The 15204-nt window shown below is 44.5% G+C and overlaps 1 long non-coding RNA gene across 1 annotated transcript; it reads right to left on the bottom strand.

The window, feature by feature from the left end:
* Nucleotides 1-7120: 7120 nt before the first annotated feature.
* LOC125725252 (uncharacterized) lies at nucleotides 7121-8327 on the bottom strand. Its single transcript, XR_007387389.1, has 3 exons — nucleotides 8281-8327; nucleotides 7813-7881; nucleotides 7121-7325 (listed from the first exon to the last, which is right to left on the bottom strand). It is a non-coding gene; the product is annotated as an uncharacterized LOC125725252 (long non-coding RNA).
* Between the last annotated feature and the right edge of the window lie 6877 nt (nucleotides 8328-15204).

The raw sequence follows: 15204 nt of genomic DNA, 5'->3' as shown, positions 1-15204 counted from the left end.
CTGCTGGGAACGTCTGGCGGAATCCCCTGTCAGGGAGAGTTTCAACTCCTACCTCCAGCAGAACTTCTCCCATATCCCGGGGGAGGCGGGGGACATTGAGTCCGAATGGGCCATGTTCCGTGCCTCCATTGTGGAGGCGGCTGACCGGCGCTGCGGCCGTAAGGTGGTCGGTGCCTGTCGCGGCGGCAATCCCCGAACCCGCTGGTGGACACCGGTGGTAAGGGATGCCGTCAAGCTAAAGAAGGAGTCTTATCGGGCCTTTCTGGCCTGTGGGACTCCAGACGCAGCTGACAGCTATCGGCAGGCCAAGCGGAATGCGGCTTTGGCGGTTGCTGAGGCAAAAACTCGGGTGTGGGAGGAGTTTGGTGAGGCCATGGAGAACGACTTCCGGACGGCTTCGAGGAAATTCTGGTCCACCATCCGGCGGCTCCGGGCGGGAAAGCGGTGCAGCATCAACACTATTTATGATGGGGATGGTGCGCTGCTGACCTCAGCTCGGGACGTTTTGGGTCGGTGGAGGGAGTACTTCGAAGACCTCCTCAATCCCACCGACACGCCTTCCACTATGGAAGCAGAATGTGGGGACTTGGGGGTGGACTCGCCTATCTCGGGGGTGGAGGTCGCTGAGGTGGTCAAAAAGCTCCTTGGTGGCCGGGCCCCGGGGGTGGAACGAGATTCGCCCAGAGTTCCTCAAGGCTCTGGATGCTGCGGGGCTGTCCTGGCTGACACACATCTGCAGCATCGCGTGGACATCAGGGGCAGTGCCTCTGGATTGGCAGACCGGGGTGGTGGTCCCCCTTTTTAAGAAGGGGGACCGGAGGGTGTGCTCCAACTACAGGGGGATCACACTCCTCAGCCTCCCTGGTAAGGTCTATTCGGGGGTCCTGGAAAGGAGGGTCCGCCGGATTGTCGAACCTCGGATTCAGGAGGAGCAGTGTGGTTTTCGCCCTGACCGTGGAACAGTGGACCAGCTCTATACTCTCAGCAGGGTTCTGGAGGGTTCATGGGAGTTTGCCCGACCAGTCTACATGTGTTTTGTGGACTTGGAAAAGGCATACGACCGTGTCCCTCGGGGGGTCCTGTGGGGAGTGCTCCGGGAGTATGGGGTACCGGGCTCCCTTTTAAGGGCAGTTCGGTCCCTGTATGACCGGTGCCAGAGTTTGGTCCGCATGGGCGGCAATAAGTCGGACTCGTTTCCGGTGAGGGTTGGATTCCGTCAGGGCTGCCCTTTGTCACCGATTCTGTTCATGGTTTTTATGGACAGAATTTCTAGGCGCAGCCAGGGCGTTGAGGGCGTCCGGTTCGGTGACCTCAGGATTAGGTCTCTGCTTTTTGCGGATGATGTGGTTCTGTTGGCCTCATCGAGCCGTGACCTTCAGCTTTCACTGGAGCAGTTCGCAGCCGAGTGCGAAGCGGCTGGGATGAGAATCAGCACCTCCAAATCTGAGACCATGGTTCTCAGCCGGAAAAGGGTAGAGTGCTCTCTCCGGGTTGGGGATGGGGTCCTCCCCCAAGTGGAGGAGTTTAAGTATCTCGGGATCTTGTTCACGAGTGGGGGAACGATGGAGCGGGAGATCGACAGGCGGATCGGTGCGGCGTCAGCAGTCATGCGGGCGCTGCATCGGTCTGTCATGGTGAAGAGAGAGCTGAGCCAAAAGGCGAAGCTCTCGATTTACCAGTCAATCTACGTTCCTACCCTCACCTATGGTCATGAGCTTTGGGTAGTGACCGAAAGAACGAGATCGCGGGTACAAGCGGCCGAAATGAGTTTCCTCCGCAGGGTGGCTGGGCTCTCCCTTAGAGATAGGGTGAGGAGCTCAGTCATTCGGGAAGGACTCAGAGTAGAGCCGCTGCTCCTCCGCATCGAGAGGAGACAGATGAGGTGGCTCGGGCATCTGATCAGGATGCCTCCGGGACGCCTCCCTGGGGAGGTATTCCGGGCATGTCCCACTGGGAGGAGGCCCCGGGGAAGACCCAGGACACGCTGGAGAGACTATGTCTCTCGGCTGGCCTGGGAACGCCTCGGGGTCCCCCCAGAGGAGCTGGACGAAGTGGCCGGGGAGAGGGAAGTCTGGGTCTCCCTGCTGAGGCTGCTGCCCCCGCGACCCGACTCCGGATTAAGAGGGAGATGATGGATGGATGGATGGATGGATGGTGATTTTGTCCTTTAAATACAAATTGAAAGGGAGACGCTGATCCATTTTAGTAACTGGATCAAACAATTCAGCTATGTACTGTTGATCATTTAACTGTAAATCTTTAGCTCTGTTAAATCTTTAATGACAGCTTATTTTCTCTTCAATATCAGAAGCTCTACAGCACCACTACAAGAAAGTGAACCATCATATCTTCAGTGATGCTGTGACGAAATGGCTCCGATATGCAGCAGAACGTCAGGGAGGTGCAAAGAGAAAATGAACAGAAGTGGGTGTGGGCCGCTTGGGGGGGGTCAATTTGCACTTCAATGTTTTTGTGATTGTTATCAAATTACTATAAAATTACCACCATTGTGCTATTTTTCTGTGAATGTATATATTGTCACGCCCGGCTCGTACGATCCTCATGTGTGCCACGCCTCCCTAATTATCCACGTGTGCTTCCCTGATCGTACCCAGCTGTGTCTGATTATTTTCAATCAGTCCTGTCTATTTGAGTCCATGTCTTACCAGAGTTCAGTGTCTGTCATTGATGTTAGTAGATGTCAGTGCCTGTGTACCTTCCGTTGTCCCGTTCCCGTTTGAATAAATCCTCATTTTCCCCGAGTTCGCCTGCTCGCCTGTTCCTTGCCAGCTTTACCGCCTGTGCGCTATCCAGCGCCCGCCCCAGATCGTGACATATATAATGTGAATAATAAATTCAATTATAAATGAATAATAAATTCAATTTGAATATCTGTACATGCTATTTTTTATTTAGCTTTAGAAAGCCCTGCTGGATATAACATAATTTCAGCATTAATTCACTTGTGAAGCAATTATAACCCAATATTGATTTGACATACACTAATTCAACATTAAATCAATGAATGAAGAAGTTGTGAAACAAGTGTTGAAACAACGTTGAATCCTTATCGCAAATGGTTGACTTTTCAATGTTGGATAGACGGCCTTTTCAACGAGCAAGATCAATGCTAAATGAACATTGAAGATCAATGTTTTTTAATATGGAATCAATGTCATTTCAACATATGTGTGGTATCTGGGATGCCTTTTGTAGCTTTGAAAGTTTAACATTAACACGGGTAATACACGTTGAATATTTCTTAATAGACTTGGACACTAAAGCATAGTCTTTCTTTACATCATCAGAGTAGAACCCCATACTCTGTTGAAATGAAAGTCCCTTGAAGCGCTGGTACAGGAAAAAGGCGACGTGGGCCCTGCATGTGGAGGCAAAGTCTCCTTGAACTTGACCCGTATTATACCTTATTTTGGTAACAAGCCTCCATAAAAAGCACATAAAACTTTTAGGGTAGCAAAGAGCATGAGGGGGACAACTGTAAGATTCAAAAAAGGAAGCTTTTTGGCCTCCAAAATCATCCCGACCCAGTGTTCACACTTGTTTTGTTTATAATTTTGGCCTTTGCCACTACTGAAGTTCCCCCTGGTGCTTCACATTCTCTATCAAAGTATACTCAACATATATGGTACTACTACAGTAGTGCCATTTAATGTGATAAGGTACATATTATTCTGTATAATAAATTGTTTGAATCCATATCTTTCCAAATATTTTCAGATTAAAGTATTATGTTTTTTTTTTTTTTTTGTAAAACTAGCAGTTAAAAACCATAAAACGTACAGGTGGAGGTTTTCTACTGCATTGCAATATCTGTTGTTTCCTGCCATGATGCCGTGTCAGAAATGCAGTCTGGTTAAAGCTCTTTTATTCGTAACGCATGGAACCTGGAACATGAACTACATGCATGACATAGACATCGGCTATTCTCAGCATGACAGTGCGGCATGCTGGGACACATGCAAATAGGCCAGCCGGCGATTGGCTCACCAACGCCACAGTATAAATTCTGCTGTAAAATTACAGCAGTACTGTTTAATGTATAACAGCTTACTTTGTTTCCATGAACTGTAAACTGCATATTTAAAACTGTATTTTAATACGTATACTCATGTATTTATCATGTTACAGATTACACCAGTAACTGAAGCAAAAAAAAATAATGTTACAATTCAAAATCGTATTAAAGATAAATTTTATATTTACAAACATTTTATATATTATAAAAATTATTTTACCTGATTGATATTTACAGTATTATCATTTAAGGTATTTTACAGAACTTTTTAAAAAATTGTACAGTCAAACAATTCAAGTCAACGTTCAAGTCAGTTTCCCGATATCTGTCATTGATGTTTGTTGCTGTCTCCCCGATCCTTTTCGTCCCCCCCTAAATAAATCTGCCTATCTAGATTCCTGGCTCCTGGAGTTGCTTCCTCACCCCCCATCCACGCACGGAATGTAACAACCTGCCATATATGTTTTGGTACCAAGTTTGCATCATGATTTGTAGTTAAAATTACAGTTTGAACGCCAATGATCTTGAATGCCAAAAAATGAATATGTTGTCTCATGGCAACACATATAATGCACTGTACTTACACAGATTATGAAACAGACCTTGCTGATGTCAAGTGGGCATGAAATGGGATATAATGTAGGAACTTAACGTTCTAGTTGTAATTATTAATTTCAACATTAAAGTTTTCCTATAGATATCATCTGAGATTCAATAGGTAAATTATTTGTGAAGGCATAGAAACTTTAATAACTTTAATAATACAATTAACAATTCGAACAATGACTACAAACTAAAGGCTTAACATCAAAAACGAACTGATTATTATGGATAGTAATAATATTAGAAAACAAACAAGTAAGGCAATATGATTCAAATAAAAGCAATAAGCAAATAAATAAGTAAAATTAGTCACATTGTCAAATAAATAAATAAATAATCCTCCATGAAACACAAAACTAATAAACTGACAATTCCTTATGTGCATGCTGGACAAATATAGTCCTGATCAACAGGAGGATTCTGCACGCAGTCATGGTGGTACCATCTGCTGCAAACATCACAGCAGATCTACAGGGAAGGGAGAGTGTTTCCAGTGTAGTATAGTTTACACTTTTCACATTTAATATTCATAGCAATTAATGTAATCATAATAGGAAATTCAGGGAAGATTGCTGTCTACATATAATAGCAGTTGATGTCCTAAAACATCAGTATATAGAAAAAACAGATGAGCAGAATAAGGATGACAGGCCGTTGATATAACTGCTCAACTTATAGCTGTAAACATTGTGCAAACACCAATACAGCTGGTTCACCATCTGCCCTCATATCCTCACTGACTATCTGACAGGTAAATACTCTCCCAGTGACTCCTGTTGGAGTCAGTGTCCAGTGTTTCATCAAATTACTTGTGCAGGTTACAGCTGGAAACTCACTTGCACTCACTTGAGAAACAGTGAATTTCTTATCTGTGTTATCTAGCAAAACACCCTTTTCATCCAAACAGCAGCCTGACTGATTAAGTTAAATCCATTTGCCTGTACATTTTTGACTGAAAGACAAAGTTTCTCTCCAAAAGGGAAAAAAAACAATAAAAATAAATGATTCAGCAAATCTAGGAGGAAAGAGCACAGTGAGATGCTTTATAAATGCCCAGATCCACTCAGTATTGCTTATGGTTTAAAAAGGCAGCCACCAACTTGATAAATGTATACAGCATTACACAAAACAGAAGCAGAAATTTGCTAATAATGAAAAACACTAGACACGTACGTCAAGTTAGCGCTCTGCTCCTAGAGCTAGAACCAGCAGCTACTGACCCCTGAATACTCAATCCACACCCATGAAAAGAAAAGCAATACCTCGTTTTACTATATTATTATCAAAGAAATGAATCTTATAAGTACGCTTATCACTAATGTATTGCAATATTGTAGAAATTACCCATAGTTTGCCAGACTCCTTCAACCCACAAAAATGGCAGAGGTTGCTGAGACTGTCTGTAAAGAAAGCAAACACTTCAGTTTAGTAAATACATCAATAACATATACAAACAAATGCGGTGTAAGGTTAAACATCCTGTACATAACAGGTACGGGGTTTTATACTGTCCTTTTAATAAGGAACACAGTTCAGAAGAAGAGTCTCGCTGATCACGTACCAGATTCTCGGATGAGAGTCATGGCAATAACCAGCCTCAGCTTCTCAGCTGCCTTTTGGTCAGTACTGATATTAATGTCCTCCCCTTTCAAAATGCTCTCAGCAAACTGGAAAAGATTTTATTCAAATCAGACTTTCAGGACAAGATCTAGTGTTTTAGTACAAACACTTAAGTACTCCAACGTCAAGTACCATTTCGGTACAAATTGCCCATGGAAACAACTATTCAATACTTACTTTCAAAGCCAAGACTCCACAGGATGTGCTGTCTTTCTGAAGTTTGTGAGGGAGGGTACTGCAGGTCCACCTAGGAAGACTGCAGCCTTTGCTGAGCAGGAATGCCCTTGAACACCAAATTTAGATCAGTCGATTTTATCATATGTTATTACATGAATAATAATTATTATTATTATGGAGAAAATGTTACAGCAGAAAGTACCTTGTCGATTCTAAGCATTTCCTCATTTTAACTGGAGACTCTCCCAAAGGATCCAAATAAAGGGGCCGATTCTCATGGGGGTACATGACCTGCGTAAGAAACACCAAGAATGCTGCTTTATTTTATACCGAAGTAACACTTTTCAACCCAAACAAGTTTTATTAAGTTATATATGTACTAAAGACATGTAACAGTGACTCAGTGGACAGTGAATTTTGAAGGCAATCACATCAGGAAGATTCTCCACCAAGTCATTGGTTTGCGGATGATAAGGAGAGCATAAACTTCGTTCAATTGACAGTTTTGTGCAGACTCGCTTGTTGATCTGTTAATAAAGATTAATACGTAATAAAGCTAAAAAAGTGTACAGACAGTATAATAAGGAATGTGTTTGCAATTTAAGTATCATATTCTCTATCCATTAAAGTCACTTATTTGATCAATCCAATTTACCGCATTGACGAATTCCCTTCCTTGGTCAGTCAGGATTCTTTTCGGAGCCCCAAACTGATAAACAAATTTCAAAATGCATGTGGTGACGTCCTCTGCACATTTGGATTTTAGCGGGTAGGCTTGTGACCACTTGGTAAAATAATCCACAAGGACACATATATATTTATGGTCCTGTGTTGTTGTCACCAATTGCCCTATCAGGTCCATCCCCACCAGCTCAAATGGTTCCGTGACCTTAAAAAGAAGAGTAAAATTATATAACAAATAACGGAATGTGATTATTGTCTGTGGTGGTGGAATGCGTAGTTATGTTCACAAATGTCAGTAGTTAAACACTGGCTGTATCCTAACTTTACCATCATGTTGATCCTTGTGCTACAGGGAGTCAATTTAGAAATGAATCTGCTGAATTATGCAAATGTAAATGCCTGTGCATTTGCTCACTGGGTGCCAGTAAAATCAGATGGAAATTTAATGTCATATTTGATGACGTGAGGCTCTCAGATTAGAGTTCATATTTCTCTGACACATCTAGTGTTGCATTCAGAACATTCAGAAAAGCTAAACTAAACTAAAAAGGTAAACATTTGGCTTATCCAAATGAATAGAATATATCATAGTATACATACAGTATATTTCATTAATGAGCAACTTTGACTGTTGTGGTGGTGCATCTATTCTAGTTTGAGAACTATAAGTTAAAAGAACAAACTATACTTACCTTTATGGGTGTATATTGCACTTGTTTTATTACATTCTGACTGGCCTGGCATGTCACACACTCTGACACCTATAAAAACATAGACATAAAATAGTTGAAATCAACTGCCACAATCAATTGACACTCATCAAATAAATTGTTCTGCATTAAAGATTGAATGAATTGACAAAAAATAGAAGAAAAAGATTTAAACCATCACTGTCAAAGAGAAAACACATATCTGCAAAAATCTGCATTTCTTAAAACTGAAACAGAATGATTACAATTTGCTACATTACTAACATGAAAAATTGCTTTTAAAACCATTTAAATTCAGTTGTATCTTATTAAGATACCTTACTGGATCTTAATTTGTGATGACCAGAGAATGAATAAATATGAACCTATTATCTACCTATATTAATAGAAAAAGAACAGTGTCACATTTGAGAAACCTGCAAGAGAACATAGCTTGTGAAATTTACTCACCCATTTATCAATGTCAGCTGACATTCCAGGCCAGAAGAATCTCTTAGAAATTGCATCTCTTGTTTTTTTTTGGCCAGTGTGAGCTCCGGTGGAACTTGGAAATCGATGAATATTGTATTCGCTTCTTCAGCACCACAGACCACCTTTATTTTGACTGGCCTTGCTTGTCCTTTGCTTTGCTTGCTTGTCCTTTTATATAGTATAGTGATCCACCTAAAAATATCAAATGAAATAATTTTTATTAAAAATAAACACTTCACACCAATACAGCAACAAAGACATACCCGGAGATAGTAACAAGGGCACTGTTTCCTGTTGCGAAGTGTAGTGGGCGAATATTGTCAAGGTTTTTCTTCCTCTGTGCTAATCAAGAATCAGCAGCTGCCTGTGCAGTTCTGCAGCTGTCAGTCTTTATTGTGCCTTTTAGAAACATAACTGAGGCACAAGGTCCTCAATTGTTTATATACATATGAAAACAGACACACAGAAAGACACACGCGTACGTACACATACACACCTATACATTTCAAAATGCATGTTCATAATACTTAAATAATAAGGGAGTAATTTTACAGCAGCCATCTATTCCTTTACATGCATGTCACACAATACTTACATGGTACACATACATGCAATAATATTATATCATACCTTCAATAATTCACACTAAACAAAAGTATATTCATTATTGTATAATATAATAACTATATTTCTCCTAAGGAAGAATTTAAGATAAGATCTTTATTGTCACTATTACAGAAAGAGTGAAAAAACAGTCCAGTGGCTCCCTATTTAGCAACATAAGTTACAGTAGAGTAATAAATAAGAGAAATAAGAACAACACAAAAAGAGACAGACATCCTATTACAGTACGAGTGTCTGAGTGCAATGTGTACAATATGTCAGTCAAAGTAGTGTGTGCTTAATGACCTGCCCTATGCATAGTGCTGCTTAGAAGACAGTCATTCAGGGGGGTGGATACTGTTTCACAAAAACAGTCATTCAGGGGGTGGGGGATGGGCGCATTTGGCTGCCTGTGGGTCAATCAATATATTGCTGAATAATCCCAACTCTTTATCAGATTTTGATGTCCTGGCATGTTCTCCTCCAGGTTTGGTTCATTTGATTGTGAAACAGTTACGTTTAATCAGGTATTTTTGGTTGTATTTTAACAAATACTGCACATAGGATTGCTAATACACTGAAATATAGTAATCAAGAATGAAAACGAGGTGGTCACATTTATTTTTTTCACGTTCACACCTTGTAGTCTTAATTGATTAACAGGTTTTACTTTAAAGTAGTTATAGGGAGATGTATTTTAGTCACGCGAGTTGTGCGCACCAGTCACGGGTGAATGCGCATGTGACAAAGTCTGGAGCGCACATTATGATGGTTGCGCATATAATAATGAAAAAAAAAAGATGTAGAAAGGTACTTCGCACACAAAACGTCCGGAGGCAGTGTTTGGCTCAGCAAGTTAAACCTCAGTGCTCATGATCAGAAAGTCGCTGGTTCAAATCTACTCTCGGCATGTTTGTGGGTCCTTAAAACAAGGCCTTTACGTCCCTGAGGTACTACATCAGAAAGCCGTCTTTTGCTCTCAGAGCGCAAAATGGGGGAGGTGAAAAGAGAATTTCCCAAGTATAACAAAGTATTCGGTGCCACTTTACAATAAGGCTACCTTTATAAAGGGGTTATGGATTGTTTATAAGCAGGTTATAAATTAGGTTGTACCACTTCGTAAATCATTAATAGACAATTATAAACAAGTTATACCACAGTTTTCTGTCATGCCCGGCTCGTCCGCTCCTCGTGTGTGCCACGCCCCCTGATTAGCCATGTGTGATTCCCTGATCGTCTCCTGCTGTGTCCGATTACTTTGATTAGTCCTGTCCTATTTTAAGTCCTGGTCTTACCTGTTTCCCTTGTCTGTCATTGATGTTAGTCGATGTTCGTGCTTCGTCTCCGAATAAACCCCTCGTTTGCCCTGATTTTCGGCTTCCAGCCTGTTTCTTGCTTGCCTGCCCGCACGATCGCCGTTCTGCTAGCCCCGATCGTGACAGAATGACAGACCCCAAAAAAAAGAGGAGACAGAGGAGAGGGAGGATCCCGGAGGAGCCGGAGATCTACCTGGGAGCTCGCTTGCTCTCCAAGCTATGGCTCCCGACCGAGGAGGAACCTGTCTCGCTCCCAGACCCAGGACCGATACGTCTGGGAGCCTGCTCATTGGCCCGGCTGGGGTTCGCAAGTGACGACGAAGAGGAAGAGCCCTTCATGTTCCCGGACCCGGAGCCATTCCCCCCGGGACATCTACCGCCCCCCGAGCGGTATTTATTCCGGCCTGAGCCACTGGCCAACGGGGGAGGCATTAGAGCGGCAGCCGCCCCTGAGGCGCTCCCCACGCCTCCGCCAGACGCAAAGGCTGCCCTGGCCAATCGATTCTTCACCCTCCAAGGGCTCTACTGGAGGGTGATTGCAGATTCGGCCACCCCGGGTAGCCCGGAGCTAGACAAGCTCACCGGACAGCTCAGGAGGGACTTTGATGCCTTCACCCCCTCCTCTGATCAAGGGGACCTCGAGCGCTTGGCAGAGGGTGTAAGGAGGCTGATCCAGCTCCGGAAGGCTGCGGCGCCTACTTCCGAGCTACTGCCTCTGCTCACAGCGCCGGCGCAGCCGCCCCTACCCGCGGACCCTGCTCCGGAGCCGCCGCCTCTGCCTTCGGACCCCGCTCCCGTGCAGCCGCCTCTGCCTACGGACCCCGCTCCCGTGCAGCCGCCTCTGCCTTCGGACCCCGCTCCCGCCGCCTGCGCAGCCGCCGCCTGCGCAGACTCCCCTGCCTACGCTGCCTGCAGCTCCCGGGCAGGCGCCCCCTCTGTAGCAGCCTGCAGCTCCCGGGCAGGTGCCCCCTCTGCCTGCAGCTCCCACGCCCGAGGCGCTCCTTCCGCCTCCTGTAACTGTGACCCCTGGGGCCCTTGTTCCTGGCCCCACTCTAGTCCCTTCTACCCCGGTGACTCCTGTCCCTGACCCCTCTCCAGTCCCTTCTGCCCCAGTCCCCGAGGAGGTCCCGGAGGACCCCACCGTCGCTCCTCCCTCCTCAGAGGTGGAGGAGCTCGAATGGGACCCCTCGGGGACCCTTCTAATGACTCTTTGGCCCGCACCTCGGCGAACTCGACCCCGACCGGGGATCATATCGTCTGTGCCCCTCCCTTTACGGGACACAGACGAAGGACTGGGGTCCCTCCCGCCCTACTCCTGGCTCGTCCTCCCTCGCCAGCGCTGCGGCTAGGTCGGCGCCTGCAGGTCCTGGTCCCCCGGGTCGGCAATCGCCTGTGGGTCCCCCTTCACACCCTCGTCGCCCTGCCTCGCTCCCTCCGCCGACTCCTCGGCGGTCGCCTGCGGGTCCTCCTGCTCCGGCTCGTCGGAGGACGTCGCCACCTGCTGCAGCTCGCCCCCTCTCCTTGCCCTCACCAGGGTCCCCTCCGACTCCCTTCTCGTCCCCTCTGTCTGTCCCTCGCCCTGCCTCCTCGGCCATTCCGAGGTCCCCTCCGGCTCCGGCCTCCCGGATGTTAGTCGATGTTCGTGCTTCGTCTCCGAATAAACCCCTCGTTTGCCCTGATTTTCAGCTTCCAGCCTGTTTGTTGCTTGCCTGCCTGCACGATCGCCGTTCTGCTAGCCCCGATCATGACATTTTCAATGCATTCCTACCAATTATAAGTGGTGAAGGGGAGCCTTATTGTAAAGTGGTACCAAATATTCTAAGAATAACATTTAAATACAAATCGATAAAAATTAGCACGCAATCCTAAATCTTTTTGGACATTAATGTTGCTGCCAAATAGGCCTACCATATAAATCGCTTGGACCCCTAAAAATCACTCAGCTCTAAGGTCATAATCCACATATGCCTCAATTAAAAATTATTTATGGTTGTACATAACGAAATTCTGACTAAATGCCAATTTAGTGCGCACAACTTCATACTTGCCTTATACACAATATTTAGACACTTTGCGTCGAAGATCACCTTTTTGGGCTTTAGAAAAACCTGGTGGGTATTGTCCTTTAGTTTTATAAATAAAAATCTTCTGATAAATTTCAGTATCCATGGCTAGATTATGTGATTTTATGTAGTTGAAATGTAACTAACCGGTTCTCTAGCACAGAGTCTCTGAGTCGAGGACCTTGCCTAATTGGCTGATGTCAAAGAGCGCCTTAAAGGTGTACGTGTAACATAAAAAAACTGAAATCTTTTTAAATATTCAAAATGTCAGTATTAAATAGTTGATAAGTAATGTAATTCTGAAGCTATATTTTAGACAAAAACATATATACGAATGATGAAGTAATGCCGAACAGTACTAACCCACATATCCAGTTAATAATCTTTAGCACATCACAGGGAAACTGGGAACTTACACAGCCAATAGCCAGATTTGGAACATGATTATTATGCATTGTGTTGCAGTTATAGGTCTCATCTATTTAGATTTAGACACGGAGTCCTGATGATGAGTGCAAAAATAAAGGGCACAGCCTTGTAGACAACAATATTCCGTGTCATCACTTTTATTGATTCTAATTGATTTACAGTCAAAACATGAAAAATAAATCATACAGCTTTTTAAAAAAGTTCCGAGAAAAAAAGAAAAGAATACTACTAACAGTAACAAATAGTACTACCTGAGCAAATTTAATTTATGTAGGACATTCAGACCCAGAATTCAAAGGGGGTGCAATTCCCGGCAGGTCCCCTAAAGTTGTTATCTTAGCAGATAGATTTGAAAAGGGTGCATAGCCTTATGCTAAAGGACACACCCCCTTCCACCCCTGCATGTTCCTGTCAGTTCACCTCCTCCTAATATGCTTTCCATAAACCTGCACAATAGAAAAAGATCAATAAACAGTGCAAACTTTGTAAGGTACTAATAACACAGGTACTGAGCCAGTTTCTTAAATACGAAACAAGTAAGCTGCCGTAAAATGCGCCCCCCCCACGCGCGCTGCACGTGATATGGCATTCATGAAATTATAATATCTATTTCTTTAAATATGTCGCTTGCTAGCAGCATTTCATGATAGAATCAAAGGGGAGATTGGAAATGAACTTCCTGCCAGGTTAGCCGTCATAAAGATAAATATCTTTTTTGTTTAGGTATTTCGGATCACTGTACCAGAACACTCTCTTCATTGTGGAGAAAGATAATTACTAGATATGTATTGGGAATAATATTGTGTAATTTGCTTTGATTCTTAAAGCGAAGGACTTCCTTGTTGTCAAACTAGTAAACTGACGACGAGACAAATAAATCACCTACGTTCTCGTTCGGAGCTCATCGTTTACGTTACAGTTTATCAGTTTTATATGGGTTAAATGCAGCCTTCGTGAAGTAGGACAGTGGTCTTCTAAATGTGCAAACGCAATTTAATATTTCTGTTGCATATTTAGAATGACGGAACTGCGCATTTTCCCACTTCTAATAGAAGAAAAGAGCGGTGCGCGCTCCCGACAGGGGGTGCATTTCACGGCAGGGGTGCAGAATTCGGCACAACACCTGTTAATATACCTTGGAAAAAGGTGTGGACTTTACCTTCTAAGTTTTTATTAACAAATAATGTAGAAGAAGTCACCTTTAAATTGACACATAAAGTTTATCCATCCAAATATTTTCAATCTAAAAGGATCAGAGAGATTGACACCAGCTGTTATTTCTGTGAATGTGACTGCAAAACTAATGTTCGTTTATTTTGGTCTTGTCCTTTTGCTGAAAAATTCTGCTCTGATATGCTTAACATGATACAAACAAATGTATGTCATAATTTTCAGTTTTCTTGTAAAGATGTTTTTTGCGGGTTTTTGTGACTGTTAGAATACATGTCACGATCGCCGTCGGACGAGCAGGGAGCGGAGAATCAGGAGCTCCGGCTTATTAGGTAGTGTTGGAGTTAGACTCCACCGAGTCCGTTGATGAGGAAAAGATGCATTCGTGAGGCAAAGGATGGTTGTAAGTCAGCTCTCTTTATTTGTTGTACAGATCGATCTGGGAGCCACTCTCAGATGCACAAAAGTACACACCAAGGGAAGCTCAGCTCCCTGTTGTCTGTGTCTAGCTTTTATACCCCATTTAGGGCGTCTACTGTTCTTGTTGGTATCTTTCCAGTTGGCGTAACATACAACTATTGTTTGGACATTGCTGGCGTTAGTCCCCACACCCGTTCCCTTTTACCTTGTCTTATGTTGCAATTTAGCAGCGTCAGCGACCCCCTCCCTTGTTATGTCCCCGCAGGTCAAGCGTAAGCTTACTGTCACCACGACCCTGTCAATGTACCTTCTGCTTTCCAGAATTTACTTACCCTACGAGGAGGGCTGGAGCCCCCCTTCTCTTCCTGCCTGCGTTCCAGTTTGTTCCCCTTTCTCAGTGTGACAAAGTTTAGCACGCAACCTAGCCCCCCTTCAGTAGAACAAACTGACGAGGCGGAGCACGACGTCAATGACGGAACTAGGCATACGTACTCTGACGTGGACTTAAATACACAGGACTGAATGAAACAAGAAGAAACAGCCGATAACATCGGGCATCCACTTGAGGTTAAGGTGGCGCGCGATGTTCTCTGCGGGCCCCGCGCGGGCCCCCGGGCGTCAGAGGGTCCGGCCCCCCCACCCGAGGGGCACCCCTACTTTCCCCCGGAGGCCCCGTCCCGGCGGGTTCTACCGCCCCGCCCCACAGGCGTACCCGGGCGCCGTCGCCGCTTTAAGACGGCCGTCTAGGGCTACGAGACGGGGCTGCGGAGCGGGAGGTTGCGTGTTCGAATCCGGCCTCGGCCGCGCTTCCGAAAACTTCCGAAAGATGCCCCTAAATTGTCTTACCCCTTACCTTGGCAAGACTTACGAGCAATCTTGTGAAAATGTTCAAGAAAATCTGA

The sequence above is a fragment of the Brienomyrus brachyistius genome, unplaced genomic scaffold, assembly GCF_023856365.1.
Source record: "Brienomyrus brachyistius isolate T26 unplaced genomic scaffold, BBRACH_0.4 scaffold63, whole genome shotgun sequence".
In the NCBI taxonomy this organism is placed as follows: Eukaryota; Metazoa; Chordata; class Actinopteri; order Osteoglossiformes; family Mormyridae; genus Brienomyrus; species Brienomyrus brachyistius.
Note: the sequence above shows the minus strand (reverse complement) of the source record. Positions and strands in the feature narration are given on the sequence as shown.